The sequence below is a fragment of the Ischnura elegans genome, chromosome 5 (assembly GCF_921293095.1).
Source record: "Ischnura elegans chromosome 5, ioIscEleg1.1, whole genome shotgun sequence".
Classification (NCBI taxonomy): domain Eukaryota; kingdom Metazoa; phylum Arthropoda; class Insecta; order Odonata; family Coenagrionidae; genus Ischnura; species Ischnura elegans.
The window spans coordinates 77895929-77911342 of NC_060250.1; the positions used below are offsets into that span (position 1 = coordinate 77895929).

At 38.6% G+C, this 15414-nt stretch overlaps 1 protein-coding gene across 1 annotated transcript in view; it reads left to right on the forward strand.

Annotated features, from left to right (window-relative positions):
- The window catches only part of LOC124159096 (alkaline phosphatase, tissue-nonspecific isozyme-like), a 245307-nt gene that overhangs the window by 73752 nt on the left and 156141 nt on the right, over nucleotides 1–15414 (forward strand). The window lies entirely within an intron of this gene.

Below are 15414 nucleotides of genomic sequence, written 5' to 3' on the forward strand. Positions count from 1 at the left end.
AAAGTTTAAAAAGCCTTTTAGGCAGTTTTAATAGGGCCATTTTTGGTAAATAATTGTGCAATGTAAAATATTGCGGAAATTTTTCCAAATATATCGCTCCCATTCATTTTATAACACTTTCTTAAATTCAAAGTAACAACAAAATATTCAAGCATACCGCTACCTAATCACTACCTAAGTTATCCTAAAAATTGACATCAAAGAATTGGTAAATTGTAGAATGTTCTGGAGCAGCAATACAAATTTTTGAAAATGCAAAAATGGGTATCATTTTTAGCCTTAGCCAAATAGTGTGCATCGCAGGCAGGTGGTAGTAACATTTTCAGGGTGTCAGACAGTAGCATGAAATGTATTAATTACCAGTAGCTACAGGTTGAGTTGCAGCCAATGCCGTAGCGAGGGGGGAGGTCCCGGGGGTCCAGACTCCCCTCCCCGAAATTTAAAAGCACCATTACTTCTCTTCATAAATGAAATAAATTATTGAAAACTATGAAGTTACATAATGTTTCTTTATAAAATGAAGTTATATTGGTTATGAAAAGTGTTAAAATTAGTGTAAAACCCTCTACTTAGTTCCCTGTTTTTGAAAAAATTCCCCCCTGGTTTTGGACCCAAACGAAATTCCTGGCTACGCCACTGGCTGCAGCGTGTGTTGCAGCCAGCATAAATATGAATGGTTATCACCTTTACAAAATACAAAGGAAGCCTGCGCGGTTCGTCAAAAACCGCTACGGGCGTACAGACAGCGTCACCCAGATGTTAAGCGTATTAGACTAGCAGCTGCTGGAGACTCGGAGGCTGCGCGCTAGGCTTAGATTGCTTGAACAATTGAAATTACATATCTTTAAGAGCGACACGGAGAGCATAATATTAGAGCCGCAATATATTTCCAAGTGCGACAGAAGTGATAAATTAAGGGAGAGGTTTTTTCGAACGGATAGATATGGGAATTCATTTTTCCCCCGCAAGCTAATCGTAGTTTTGCATTTCCTTTTTATGTGTTAACGGCTGGTGTCCTAACACCCACTGCCACACGCCTTATAGGCGGCTTACTGGGTACTATGTAGGTTTAAATAAGGGGCATAGGGACGCAGCATAATTTCAGGATGCCTGAAAAGTTAATTAGATTCCAAAACTTTTAACTAAAGTAGTGAAGACATAGGCACTTTAAATCTCAAAATGTGAGTGCGAGAAAAACTGTTTCCTACTCTTTTTTCAGACATGGAAACTATCAGTATTTGCTCCAATAACTTTCCCCTTAACTTCCATTAGTTAAGGCGATTCCCGGGGTTTCTCAGTGGCTCATAATCCCCGGGTTTTCTCGTATTCCTCAGTTGGTGGCCACCCTGCTGTTTCTGAGAAGTTGGGGGCACGACAGGACAAGAAAGAGGCGGAAGGAGGACCTTTGCTTAAGCCTATGCCCGCCACGGGCGTTCGCTCACAAGTGGGGGGGCATGCATTAGTTTAGTTAGCCTGGAGGGGGTCTCGCTGGACTGTATGGAGTAGGCAGACACAGAAATGGATATGGTCGACTATTAGAAAGTTTATACTGCTGAAAAAGGAAATTAAGGAAAAAAGCGAGAAAATGGGGCAACGAGGATGTGAGATACATACAAGGTTTCTTGCATGAATACCTATTTCTTATGCCGCTTTCTTTTAATAAGGCTTCCCGGTTTTATTTGTATAATCATCATCATCAAGCGTAAAGTCTCAGCTATTTTTCTTATCAGTGTAACCTATTTCACACAACGGAAGGAGGGATGAATTATGAAACACACGCAAAATTGGGGAAAAGGATTGGTGAATCTATTCGTTTATGAAAGTGCTCTCAAGTTTCTAAATCGCGGCGGACGTTGTATACTTTGAAAATATTCGTTTTAAAAACACTCCTATTTAATAAATATTCACCCAAGAAACCTTACAATAGAATGCCACATAGTTAGACATGACTTAGTGAATTTTGAGCTTCTAAAATGTTCAACAAATAGAGCGCTATTGCATACTTGTGAAGCCAATACATATTTTTTTGCATAAAACGATTATGATTAAGAATAAAATACACTTTACTGATAAATTTTCCATTTTTATAAGAATGAGACGGTGTGTAGCCCTCATGAAGCATATAAGAATGAGAATTCCCGTTTTAAATCATTTGTTCTGATGCAAATTTCTAGCTAAGATTGAAGAAAGCTTATTTATTTCCTCAATGGTGATATCGTGTATATCACACTATGACTCAAAACAATTGGAAAATTTTAAACAATATCTCTGAAACGTCCTCCTAAGTCATTGAACTCAAAACAAAAAAAAAACGAAAAATAATGTAGACTGAGGACTGAAAACTTGCGCAGTTACAATTTTCCATTATTACGGAAACTGTTTAATAAGTACACATCTGACTGGAGCTATAATGTCAACAAACGAACTTTCCTTGGATTAAAAATATATTTAGCTGGGAATCTCGCAATGTATATCCAAAATAAAATATTTCCTATTCGTAGCATACGAATTTCCAGACAAAATCCTGGGAATAAAAACAAATACGCCGCAAAAACATTCAACTCTAAAACTGCAACCTTTGATGCATTGAAAACACACACCAAAGGGTATAGGGTAGTATAAAACTGGCTTCAATGAGGTCCTCTTACTAGACTTACGAGACGTGGGAGAGATAGAAAGCAGTAAGAGTTGAAGTCAAAAAAGCGTCCTTGCGGGTGGATGAGCGCACGGAAAGGAGTGAAAAGGATGGAAGTACGGATGAAGAGAGCTGAGATAGGCACGGGCAGGAGGGAGAGCGGGAGGGTCAGAGGTTATCCGAGTGAAAGGGACATCGGGGAAGGGAAGGGACATGAGAAAGAACCCGCACATGGGCTTTGCAGTCGTCGACTAAGGAACCATCTCATATATTCACACCTCGTTAGCTGTCCTTTGTTGGAATGAGCGGTGAGAGAGAGGATTGGAATCTTCCATTGAGGTTTCGGATAGTGAGGATTTGAATTGATAAAGGATGGACCGCAATCCAGCCGGGAGAGTCGATTGGAAAGAAATACTAATTTTGCGGCTAAAACGATTTTTAAAAAAATTGACCACCAAGACCACATGGACACTATTGGTATCGAACGATCGAAGGAAGTATTTCGTATTTGACTCTTCGCCTTTGATTTTCTTTTGTGAAGAATTGTCAAAGGTTCGATTTTCGATATCACCAGCTCTGTTATGCGAAACGCTTTGGAATGAAAGGAGAGGTATTTGGGATTTAAGAAGACGAACGCTAACTATTAATTTACTTCACTTTTAGGAAACAAACTTTCACTTGTGCATTCCACGATTAAACCTAAATGACGACCAGGATTTCGAAAGTAATAGCTTTAATGACCATTTTAACTCCACAGTATAATCAAAATCGCCAATCTTCTGAGACCACTGAAGGTAGAAGACAATCCCAACAAATCTACTCATGATACATGCTTTAATTATTATTAGTAAATTTAACAAATGCATGGTCATTAAAGTTTGGGAATCACAGATTGTAACCATTTGGTTTCAGTAAAATGTTTAAGAAAAAATAATCATTTGGGGTGCTTTTTTTGATCTTTGTAATTTTACCAGCCTCAGAGAACAGTCTTTCGTACGGGAAGGTTGACGTTATCATAGTCCTTCCCGTGCTCTTAGCCTGCGCTCAGCGCGCGGCAGTAACGTAGCGGACTACTTTACTCTGCTGGAATCAAACAAAATTGCTAAGATCGACGTTGAAAAATGTAGTTTCGTTGGAAATTCGAGGATCATGGTTCGCTAACGAGCTATTAAAACCTTTCTTATGATTTCAACCGAAATAGATTTTTAATATAGAACACTCCTCATGACCCTTATATACACTGGTAGGCAAAAATACTGAGTCACCCATTAGCAAGCAAAAATATAGTAGGATGTTACAATGGGATGATGGTGTCTTAGTGGGTTGAGCACTTGGCAGTATATCACAGCGTTTCTGGTTCAAACATAGGTTAAGCCATCAGGCACCCTCAAAAAATATGCTTGAATGATGTGCAGAGGACATTACAAGCGCAACTCTCCGTCCTTCGAAAGAGACTTTAAGCCCTTGGCGTCTTTCGTTAAGAGCAGTCCAATGCCGGCAACGGGTCTCTCTCCACCCTTACTTCCTTCCATACCCTTCCCTCATGGTGAAAATGAACTCTGGTGTCGTTCGCCTCCCCTAAATACCATACCATACCAATAGGCTGTATTTGGCAAGAATGTTTCCTGGGGTGTATGAACCTCTTCTTCTTCTTACTCTATGAAAGTCTTACCTCTATGTAGTGTCGGCACTAATTCACTAGGGACGTTAGCAAGGCAATTGGTAATGGTAGCTTGGTGAGTTGAGTGCTATGCTGTCAATTGAAGAGTTCCGACTCCTCAGACATTCAAAAACAAAAAATACTCCAAGCGCGAGGTGGCCCAAGAACTGGCCCTCCTCCCCTGAATATACCATAATGTTACTACGCCCATTGCCAACCTTCAGGCTGAATCAGTGAGTGAATTACTCGGTTGCGAATTGCGATAGAATATTCCTAACCGACTGAAGTATGCTGGAAAATGTTTCCTGGAGTGTATGCAACTAGCTTTGCATTAGTGTAGTACCGGCACTTACTCACCTGGGTTGTAGCCAAGGCAAGCGGTAATGGTACCCGAGTGAGTTGTGCGCCCGGCTGTAGATCGAAGTGTTCCTGTTTAAAACACAGTTGGGGCCTTCGGACACCCTCAAAAATAATCTTCCAAGTGCGATGTGGTCCAGAGATGTCCACTAGCCCTCCTCCCCTGAATATGTGATATCCTTACGCCCACGGCTTAGTGTGGGGTGAGCTTTAACCTCACCTATCCAAACCAACCGTGGGGTACAAGCAAGGAGTGAATTAATTGGTAGCGAATCGGGATAGAATACTCCCAACCGACTTCAATGTGCGAAAATGTTTCCTGGAGGGTACGCAGAGAGCTTTGCATCTATGTAATGCCGCCACTCTTTCACCAGGAAGTCGGCAAGGCAAGTGATAACGGTAGTCTGGGGTGAGCTCTAATCCCAACTATCCAAAACAATCTTCAGGTTGATTCAATGAGTGAAATGACCGGTAGTGAACGGGGATAGAATATTACTGCGACACTGCACAATGCTGGAAAATATATCCTGGCCAATATGCACCGAGTCCTGCATCAATGTAGTGCCGGCACTCTTTCACCAGGAAGGTTCTAATTCCAACTACCCAAACCAGCGATGTGTTGATTCATTGAGTGGAATGACCGGTGTTGAACCGGGATAAAATATTAGATATATTTCAAAACCTATGGAGAATAAATCACTAAGTCCAAATAATAGCCCGTTTTGGCAATAAACAGTGATAAATATGGCGTTAAAGGTTATATTGACGAATTTTAAAGTTCATCTAAAGAATTTTATAATTTTACGATGTGTGAGAATGATCAAAAAATGCTGAGCGTATGCAACCCGCGTGCCACCAAAAATGCCTGCCTGGGGTGGGGCGCGCTCACTCTTGTGGCCGTATCTCGGGAACCACTGGTGGCAATTGGAAAATGTTTTAGGAGCAGCATTCCAAATGTCCAGTGTATCGTTAGTCATGATAGAAAATCAGTTGAAAAATACAGGCGCCTTCTTATCGCCATTCATATCCGAAAAACAGCCGAACATACCAAAATTTCTCAACTTTGAGTGCGATGCGGCACGTTTTCCTGTAATCCAATCGCAATAATATTTTACAGTATATGTTTTTACAACATTTTGCATAAAATGAGGGGGCGTTCCGAAAGAAATTCGAAAATTCGAAAAATAAGGACCACCCTACTGTGACACTGCACCAGTGGACCATGCTGGAAAATATTTCCTGGACGATATGCACCGAGTCTTGCATCAATGTAGTGCCGGCACTCTTTCACCAGGAAGGTTGGCAAGGCTAGTGGTGTGAGAGAGAGAGAGAGAGAGAGAGAGCCGGGATGATTGCACACGAGGAGAGGAGGACCTTAACAAGGGGTCGTCGGAACAGAGCGGAGATGAGAGCTGGGCGAGGCTTTTCGGAGTTGTATAATCATCTGCAGACGTCCCGAGTCGGAATAGGATCCGCGCGAAGGGAAGAAGGTGTAGGCGCTTATAAGTATGGCCGAGTGAAATGGGAATTAGGGGATGCGCACCGGGGAATCCTTAATGAGGCGACCTGAGCGTGAGCGAAGCAGGAGGGATATAGAGATGAGAACCGTAATGGAAACGAAGGGGAGAAAGGCGGGAGCGGAAAAATATTAATTAATTAATTAAAGCAAAACCCACGGCCAGGTAATTCGGTAAAATTGAACCTGATAAGGAAATGAGCTAAGAGTTCAGTCGGACTGCATCAAGTGAAGAAGGTACAGAACATTAATTGTGCTACATTGCGCAAAACTAGTAACGTATCATAGTAGTAGTTGTTGCATAAACAAGAAGATAGAACGAGATAACTCACTTTTTAATGTTACTACTTCGCATGTCACTACTAGATATTCAGCATCAATATGATAGTATAAAAGACTATCTAGAAGTTAAAACCACGGGTCGTAATAATTAAGGTTTGAGGAACATTAAAAAGTAGGTTATTTTGCAATATACAATTGTGGCTCCACCAAGTGAAGCCTGAATACTTGGTACGAGTATACACGTTGAGATGGCCAAGAAAGATGAAATTTAAACCCTCCCTCTTCGAGGCAATATGTAACAACAGGTGTGTTGTTATCCATAGAAACTTGAGTGACCGATTCAATTGTTGCTCCCACCTTCGCTCATATGCGTAAACATATCTCTATGAGACAGTGCCTCTTTATTCAATTTACCATAGTGACATTTAGCTTCATGAGCAAAACCGAACAATCGAAAAGCACTTCTTTAATCACCAATTCCTGACATGCTCAGCACGACTCACATGCCACTTCTGAAGCAAACTGTCCAGAGCAAGCTCACCATAATAGCATCTTGAACAAATGACAGATTTTTTACCCTAGGAACGCATTTACTCTAAAAAATGACCGAATGCTGTGAACAGTCATACGTAAATCCACAGAAATAATCTGGTTTCATAGCGCAAAAACTCCTAAAAATTGATCTTGCATCAATGTATCTCACACATTATTATATCATTAATTTTTGGTGATTTGAGGCTGGTGAGGAAATGTTTCTTTTCGCTACAGCACATGATGTGATAAAAATGTTAATTATTGAATAGAGCAACCTCACCAAAATTTTAAAGGCAACTCTCTGCAGTTGAAGCTGATGAGGAAATACAGCTCAGAGTTAGATAAAATTGCATAAGGTGGACGGGGTGACAAATAATAACCCCACTCCATTGGAAAGGTCTTGAAAGTTTAAATACGAGATGAGTGAGTACACTGAATAGTTGAAGTGGCAAAGGATGATAGCTTTGAAACGGCAAGTTCTAATAAGAAAGGTCTGTCATCGCAAATAATAGTATAACAATGGTAACATGGTAAAATATTTCGATTAAATAAATAACATGTAAATACTAAAATTTTACAGTAACTTTTCATGAATACAGTAAAATTTTTAAATTTAATAATTTAATTAATTCTAAGCCAATGAATTCGAAGAAATTAACGCTGATGAGGAACAAGGCCGAAAGGTTGCATGGAAACGTATCAAATTATTTCGGCGAAGAAAAAGGCAAAAAGCCCATACTATCCGGACCGCGCAGCCCAAGTCCTGTAATGCTTTGGTAAGACTTTGTTTACACTAAAAAGTTGATGTCATGCCTGGAAAATAGCAATTTGAGATGATCAATTCCAATCTCTATTTTTCCTAGGTAAGGCAAACATAAAACATTGTTTTCGTTGCAGACCTTCGCTCGAATTAATTTTTTTTAATCAATCCATTGACTAGCAGCGAAAGAAGAAACTGTCCTCTCATTGGATAAATAAACCTGGAGGAGGGCAGTTTTTGAAGCGTTTGCGCAAGCTAATTTCTTATAATGTGTTCACAACATTGGCTATAAATGAACTTATTTGTCCCGCCTTGTTTTTAAAAGGAAGTTGAAAGTAAAACGGAGCAAAATTTGAGTCTAATAATTTCTCTAATTTTGCTCAAAATATGTAGTCACTCCTATTTATATTTCCCATGTAATTTCTCTTCTCAGTGCGAGTAGGAATATATTTACTGCTGGTAAGCAAAACATACCCTAGGCCTATGATTAGTGCCATTAAACATAAATCTACCAGTAGCCCCATTAATAACCAGAAAGCATTATCACGTAATTAACATGGCTATTAATTATTTCATATCCATAAAGTCAATGAAGAAGCACGTTTATATATTCAAATCCTGTCTGCCTCAGATAATTAGCTTTTCCTGTTGCTGAGAAGTTTTGTGTTTTTTTAATGACATTCTCTAAATAAACATTTGAGTCCAATTCATATATTTGTTCTTCAAAATATTTGCAAAGGAATGGTGGTTAACTGCAATATATTTCATCGTGAAAAAGGCATTGGCCGAAATAAATGAAATAAAAAAAGATCTGAGAATTGAAAATTTTATATGAATAAAGAGACAGTTAATGACAGCAAAATTCGTTTTCAAACCATGGCTATTTTGATTTTCTGTTAGTAAGTCTTTCAGGTATGAAAATAAATATGAGAAGAGTCTAACAGGTATTCCAAACTTGTAATTAGGAGTAATACTATGTTTTTCCAAACGATTAGTATCCCGTTATGAATAATTAATTCACCTTTTAACATGGTAATAATAAAAATATTCTATCATATAAGATCAAAAGAAGTCTGAATGCAGTATGTCATTGAAGGAGCAGAGAAACATACTTATGGGCGATGCACTACTTAGTGAAGAGAAATATTCATTCAAAACTTCTTATAAGCACTCAGTATGATCACAATCGTCTCTCATTGGCCGATTTAAATGCTACTTAGGCCAACATCTCAAAATCGCACTGTATTTAATAACAATGGTGACACTATTTTTCTGTGCACAGCCAAATATAATGATTTGATTACAAATTACGAGGACTTGATCTATCTTAAGTAAGTAGGTTTGAGACGCATTCGAACGGCATGAGATTATACTTCTCCAGTATGAAACGTTAATTATGTTTTATTGAAAGTGCTCTCTATCAATATTCAATGACGCAATATTACCATCATCCAAAATGTTTATTAATGGTTTTATTTTTCCTAAACTAAAAATGTGCATATTTTTCTGGTGTTAATGATATTAGATAAAAATTTTTTTGCAAGTGAAATGTGTTAGTAAAATGACATGTATATATTTCTGAAGGCCTCAAAACTTTCTTCTCGCAGTAGCAGGCAAGAATGTTATGAAGTTGTGGTTATGCAGATTGTATTCTCATTTATGTTAGCGAATTAATTATGCTATTTTCCGTGAATCCTAATAACAATTGGTGGTAAATATGCACATGAACTGCACATGCACTGCGCAATGCATGAACTGCACAACTGAACACATGGGTTGCAATACTTTTGGACTAAAAATTATAATATATCAATTATGTAATGATAACGTCTTACATAAATTGATGCGGCAAGTAAAAAACAAGAATAATATCATAATTCAGCCTCATAAATAGCTCAGGGAATCTAAAATATATGGAATTATCACGAGGAGAAACAAAAAATTAATATATTATAGCTGTATGAATGCATAGTAAATCATAAATATTCTAGTAGCACTACCAGATATCACCGTAAGAGCCACGAAGAGGACAGCGCATGAGGTTGAGCTCAAAATAAAAAGAAGATTGGCGATCGTTCGAAAACTTCGTTAGCATCACGGGGAATGCTGGAAGCTGCTGGAAAAGGAAGAGGCATTGGAAATACAAGGGGGATCGTATCGCTGCTCCTCTCAAAACTTTCTTTGAGCACCCTCCAGAAAAAATAATGTCCTGGTAAAAAAATAGAGCTTGGAACGCAACACGTATACCGAACCTTTCCTGAACGTAGAAGCTAACGTTATTAGTATCGCTAAGGTCGTCGACAGAGAAGAGATCTTTTTCATTTTCAAGCCTTTTTTTCACTCGGGATGCGGGTTATTTCCAAGTAGAGTAAGACGGATTGGAGAGCGTTGGATAGGTAAAGAGTTGGAAATAAAAATGGTGCGTGGGTGATGCCTTGCGATGTACGAGTACCATTCGTGCATGCGTGATACTGCGTACATGGGTTGGCTTCGAGCTACCAGTACGGAAACCTGTTAAGTTAATTGGAATACAGAGAAGCAGACTATAGAGATTGAAGACCTTATTGGTCCCTAATTCCTTCCTTTGCCCTCCTCCATCCGTTTCCACCGGAAACACGAAATCCTTTGATGCTTATTTAGGCGCATTTGGCTTGTTAATGTTCCCTCATTTGTTCTACCATGCGTATCCCTCCCCCTTCCGTTATAACTCCGGTGTTCCCGGGAATAAAATTGTGTATACGAGTCGGACATCCAAGATTCATTTCCACCTCCGCCAATCGCTTGAAATGGTGAGATGTGGATCTCGGAACCTCAAATGTGCCCATGATTCAAATCCTGGACCCAGTGCGAGAGCATCTGAATTTATCTCGCTGGTACGGAAGGAGGAAAGAAACATCTCTCAGTGCCCTAAATGGAACGAAGTGATGATATCTTTCTAGACGATCAATTTTCCTCGAGGAATCTAAAGTAGCCGTCTCCAGTTGGGTGGTGTCTATCCTTAGTCACTTAAATACTACTGCCTAGCCCATTTTCATTCCACGCTCACGTGATGAGACAGACGGTGAAGGTAAATAGGTCTGAGCTACTGCGATTCTGCTCGAAGATGAAATGGCTCTCGCTAATGTAACTAGATGCTTCACTGTTATCTATACATCCTGCATACAATAGCGTCTGAGGTAATCACATGTAAGCAGAAGGAACGAATAGATAACGACGTTGCATTTGTCACATTGGGAAGCTCTTACACTGGATATATTTTTCACCTCCGCAAAAGCTTCAATTTAGATCCACTTCTAAAATTGAAGCATTTCATGACTGCGCTGCTTTGTCTTGGGAATATCACCTTCAAACATATCCAGGACTATGACGTAAATACCTTTTATCGCTTCACTTGACAACGTGATAATGTAGTCAAGGGATGTTGCTCACAAATAGCTGTTGACAAGTGAAAACATCTGCTTGACTTATAATTGACCACCTTATATGAAAAAAACTAACGCATGCAAAATTCTTTAAAATTTTGAAGGCATTTAATAACGAAATTCAGTTTTGCAAAAGACATGGTAGGTTTACTTTTTAATAATTGTCAAATAAACAACACGAAAATTTTCAATAAATATTTACCTCATAAATAACGATTAAGATTAAGTATTTGTGGAAATTAAACTTGAAGTTTAAAGACTTGAACATGTATCTTCATGATAGTAAGTGTGAAAATAAGAAAGAGTTATTCCTTCGATTATATTCATTGAAACAATGATTAGTAAATGAAAAAGCGATTTTTTATGTATCTATCACTATCTCTAAATACTATATTTTTAACCATAAAGGGCATAGCAGCACCAATGGATCCCTCCACGATACAAAAATATTTAAATAGATAATAAACGAGTGAAAATCCGGACACCTGCAACGTTAGTTCATTATTTAACTAGTGATTCGTGAGCATTCCAACTTGCTTCTAAGTGAGGTAAAAGCATCTCAATGAAAAACATTTCTTATTAAGCTTTCAATAAATAACTCACACGTAAAACATAATGCCCCAAAACGCACGCATCACTAATTACGCTGGTTTTAAACTCATTGCCGTGGCTAAAATTCATGGAAAGGTATTGCGGGGAATTTTTGTTTCTGTTGGGCGAGGAAAATTGTAACATATTGATATAGGCTCTTTTATTCCACAATTTTCCACGACTATAAATTTTATTCCAACTTAAGTTATGTTACTTCATCATCTTCAAGGTTTAAAACAAGGTACAAGTTACATAATTTGTACCTTGAAGATGATGTAGTAACATCAAAACATGGGTCGTAATAAATTTTATAATTGTCGAAAATTGGAAGTAAAATTGATTGGATGCTTTATAAAACATAATTTGTACCTTAAAGGTGATTTACTAATATCAATTCATAGGTCGTAATAATTTTTAAATTGTCGAAAAATTGCAGGTAAAATTGCAAGAAATTTGCAAGTTGCAAATTGCTACATCATATGCAAGGTAAAACACAAGGTACAAAGTATATGACTTGTACCTTGAAGGTGATGTGCTAAGATCAAAACCTAAGTCGTATATAATTTTATAATCGTGAAAAATTCCATATGCATATTTTGGTTTGGAAAATTCCACTCCATCAATCTAGAATCAACGTATTTCATAAGATTGCAACAAGAATTCATTAAATTTTCAATTGCATGACGGGCTGGAAGAAAATAAATAATATCTACGGAGCCGGTGACCTGATAACCAGAATGACTAGGCTTAATGCACGAATTTCAAGCTGTGGATTGGGGAAGAGCAAGGACTCCGTCGCTTGAATGTTTGATCAAATTACGCGGCTGCTCACTTGCGAGAAGGCTAACTTCCGCTCAATGTGACATTCACCATCTTAGTGCTTCCGCCTGTCCCCCACAATCAACATCCAGTCGATTAATCCGACAACCCTAGGACACTACCTCTTCCCTGCCACATGGATAGGCAGTATGATACCAAAATCAAAGAATTCATCCTGCATAAAGAAGGATCTCCTTACGGCTAAGGACACAGGGAAAGAAGTAAGGGAGCAATTTATTTAATGTTACTTTTGGATCAAATATCATTATAGTAGTTGGTCATGGACATATTAATCAGTTTATAAGTCAAGGGAGGGTAATAAGCTTTAAGTGCGAAATAACTCCCTTCGTCATGTTCCACAAAACCTTATTAATTCGACCCTAGGTTTCAAATACAAAATAGGCATTGTCTAGGTATTATAGTCGTTATCAAGGATATCTAGCGGTTGAAAACCAGGGTCGGAATAATAAAATTTGTGGAACATTACAAAATGATAAAAATAATAAACTTTTTCGGGTCTTACCGCGTGGTTCAGGTTTTATCCCGATGTTTCGCGACCGCTGCTGGTCTCTTCTTCAGTGGATATCACCTTCAGAGGATACACTCCAGCTGGCTGCTTCTTCAGAGCTGATATTCTCTGAAGAAGTGACCAGTACGGGTCGCAAAACGTCGGGATAAATCCTGAGCAACGCGGTAAAACCCGAAAAAAATATTATTTTTATCGACTATGAACCGGGAAAATCTCAATGAAGAATTTGGACACCATTACAAAGGAAGATATTTCGCACTATAGATACGAGTACGATGTGGTTCCGCCAAGTGAAGCCTAAAAACTTGATGTATATATATGTGGATACGCATGATGACTGCAGCAAAGGCACACCTCACCGCTTCCGTCCACGCTTCCTCCTCATCCGCTCCGAAATTAATTCAATGCAAACCTTAAACCGTTTCGCAATTGCATCTTCCCTCCCATCCCCTCGCACGAGTAAACCAAGCGTATGCAAACACGGCCAGGAGTGTGGGGAGACGGGCCGCGACTTAATAGGATGGCGGGTCGATTCTGCCTCGCGGCGCGGCTCGCGTTGCACCTACTATGTACTTACTCCCTTTTGCAAACACCCTCCCGGGGACACGAAAAGCTGAACGAAAAGGGAGAGACAAGGAGCCGTAAATACTTGAAAAAGAGAAAATTTAGGCGACAGAATAAGGTAGGAGCGGGAGGTACTGATTGTTAGAAAAGAGGCGCTAAGCTTACGAGGAATATGTCCATCTCAAACCATTGTATAACAATTTTTTAAAATTCAACTCTTTTAAAGAAATTATAAGTATATATCAAGTGTTCAGGTTTTGCTTGGTGGAACTACATATCTATAAAGCGAAATCACTCACTTTGAGATGTTCCACAAAACTTTATTATTCCGACCCTGGGTTTCAGCTACTACACAGTCATAATCTACGCAACACCATGATTATGAATGATAGCTACTTGAAATATATGTGAAAATTGACGTACTTAATTATATAATGATATATGATACCACAGGCTAAGAAACCATACTGCATAAATAAAAATCACCTCACACCGGAGGAGGATACAGGGAAAAAGTACGGGAACAATTTATTTATTCCTACAATTTGATCAAATGTCATTATGGCAGTAAGTCAAGGACATTTACATCAGGGTCGGAGTCAAAGGTGAAGCCTTCACAAACACCCTCCCCGGGTTACGAAAAGCTGAACTAAAAGGGACACAAGGAGAAGTATATACTTAGGAAAGACAAGGGAGCGTTACGCGACAGAGAAGTAGGGGGCGGACGCTGTTCGTTACGCGACAGACAGCTAGAAAAGAGGCGCTAAAATTGCGGAAAGGATGTCCGTCCCAATCCAATATAAATATGAAAAATGAAAGGATAAACTTTGAAAGGTTCACTTTTATAATTAAAAAGCACGATTCGGGTTTCATAATACGTTTGCATCTAAAGGTGCATCGATCATGCATGCATCATCTCAAATATCAAGTATGGCACGACAATAGGGTCATATATCTTTCGGGAAAATAGTGGGGTGATTGGTAGATAGATGTCCATCCCTAGATAATGAAAATACTTAATCATTAAAATGTGTATATATTGATGGACTAAAACATAAGGCAATCGTCAGAATGTTAGTGCAAGAAAGGAAGCATCTTTCTTTATAAGAAGCACCTTACAGCTAAAAATAGAAAGAAAGGAGCAAGGGAACAATTTCTTAAATATTAAATATTGATTAAATGTTATTTTGTCAGTGGGACATGAACACAGCCACAGCGGCGTAGCGAGATCTCCCCCAAAATATAAAAGCACACTTACTTTGCATAAAAAAAGAAACCCAAATATTGAAAATCATGAATTTACAAAAGATTTATGAATGAAAATGAAAAATGAAAATTTTTCTATTATGGAAAGTGTGAAAATTAGTGTACAACCATCTAATTTGTACCCTTATTTTTTTTAAATTCCCTTCGCCGAACAAAATTACTGGCTACGCCACTGATCAGTCAAGAAGTAAAAGGAGGAATCATTTGCAATGCGGAGAATAATAGCGATAAAACAGTCCGAGTAAATAACGTGGCAGACCAAAAAGTGCAGTAGGGAGATACTAAGATGACGATGAGGCAGCTTAATCGGCAACACAATCAGTCATGATCGTCTGATAAAAAGAAATATGTTAGGATAAGTGAACAGGAGGAAAGGCAAACGAAGGTCCCGAAAGAGCTGATTTGGACACGATATCAAGGATGTAAAAATAAACAAATTAATTTTGATTAAAAGATGTAATTATGAGAAGGTTAACTAA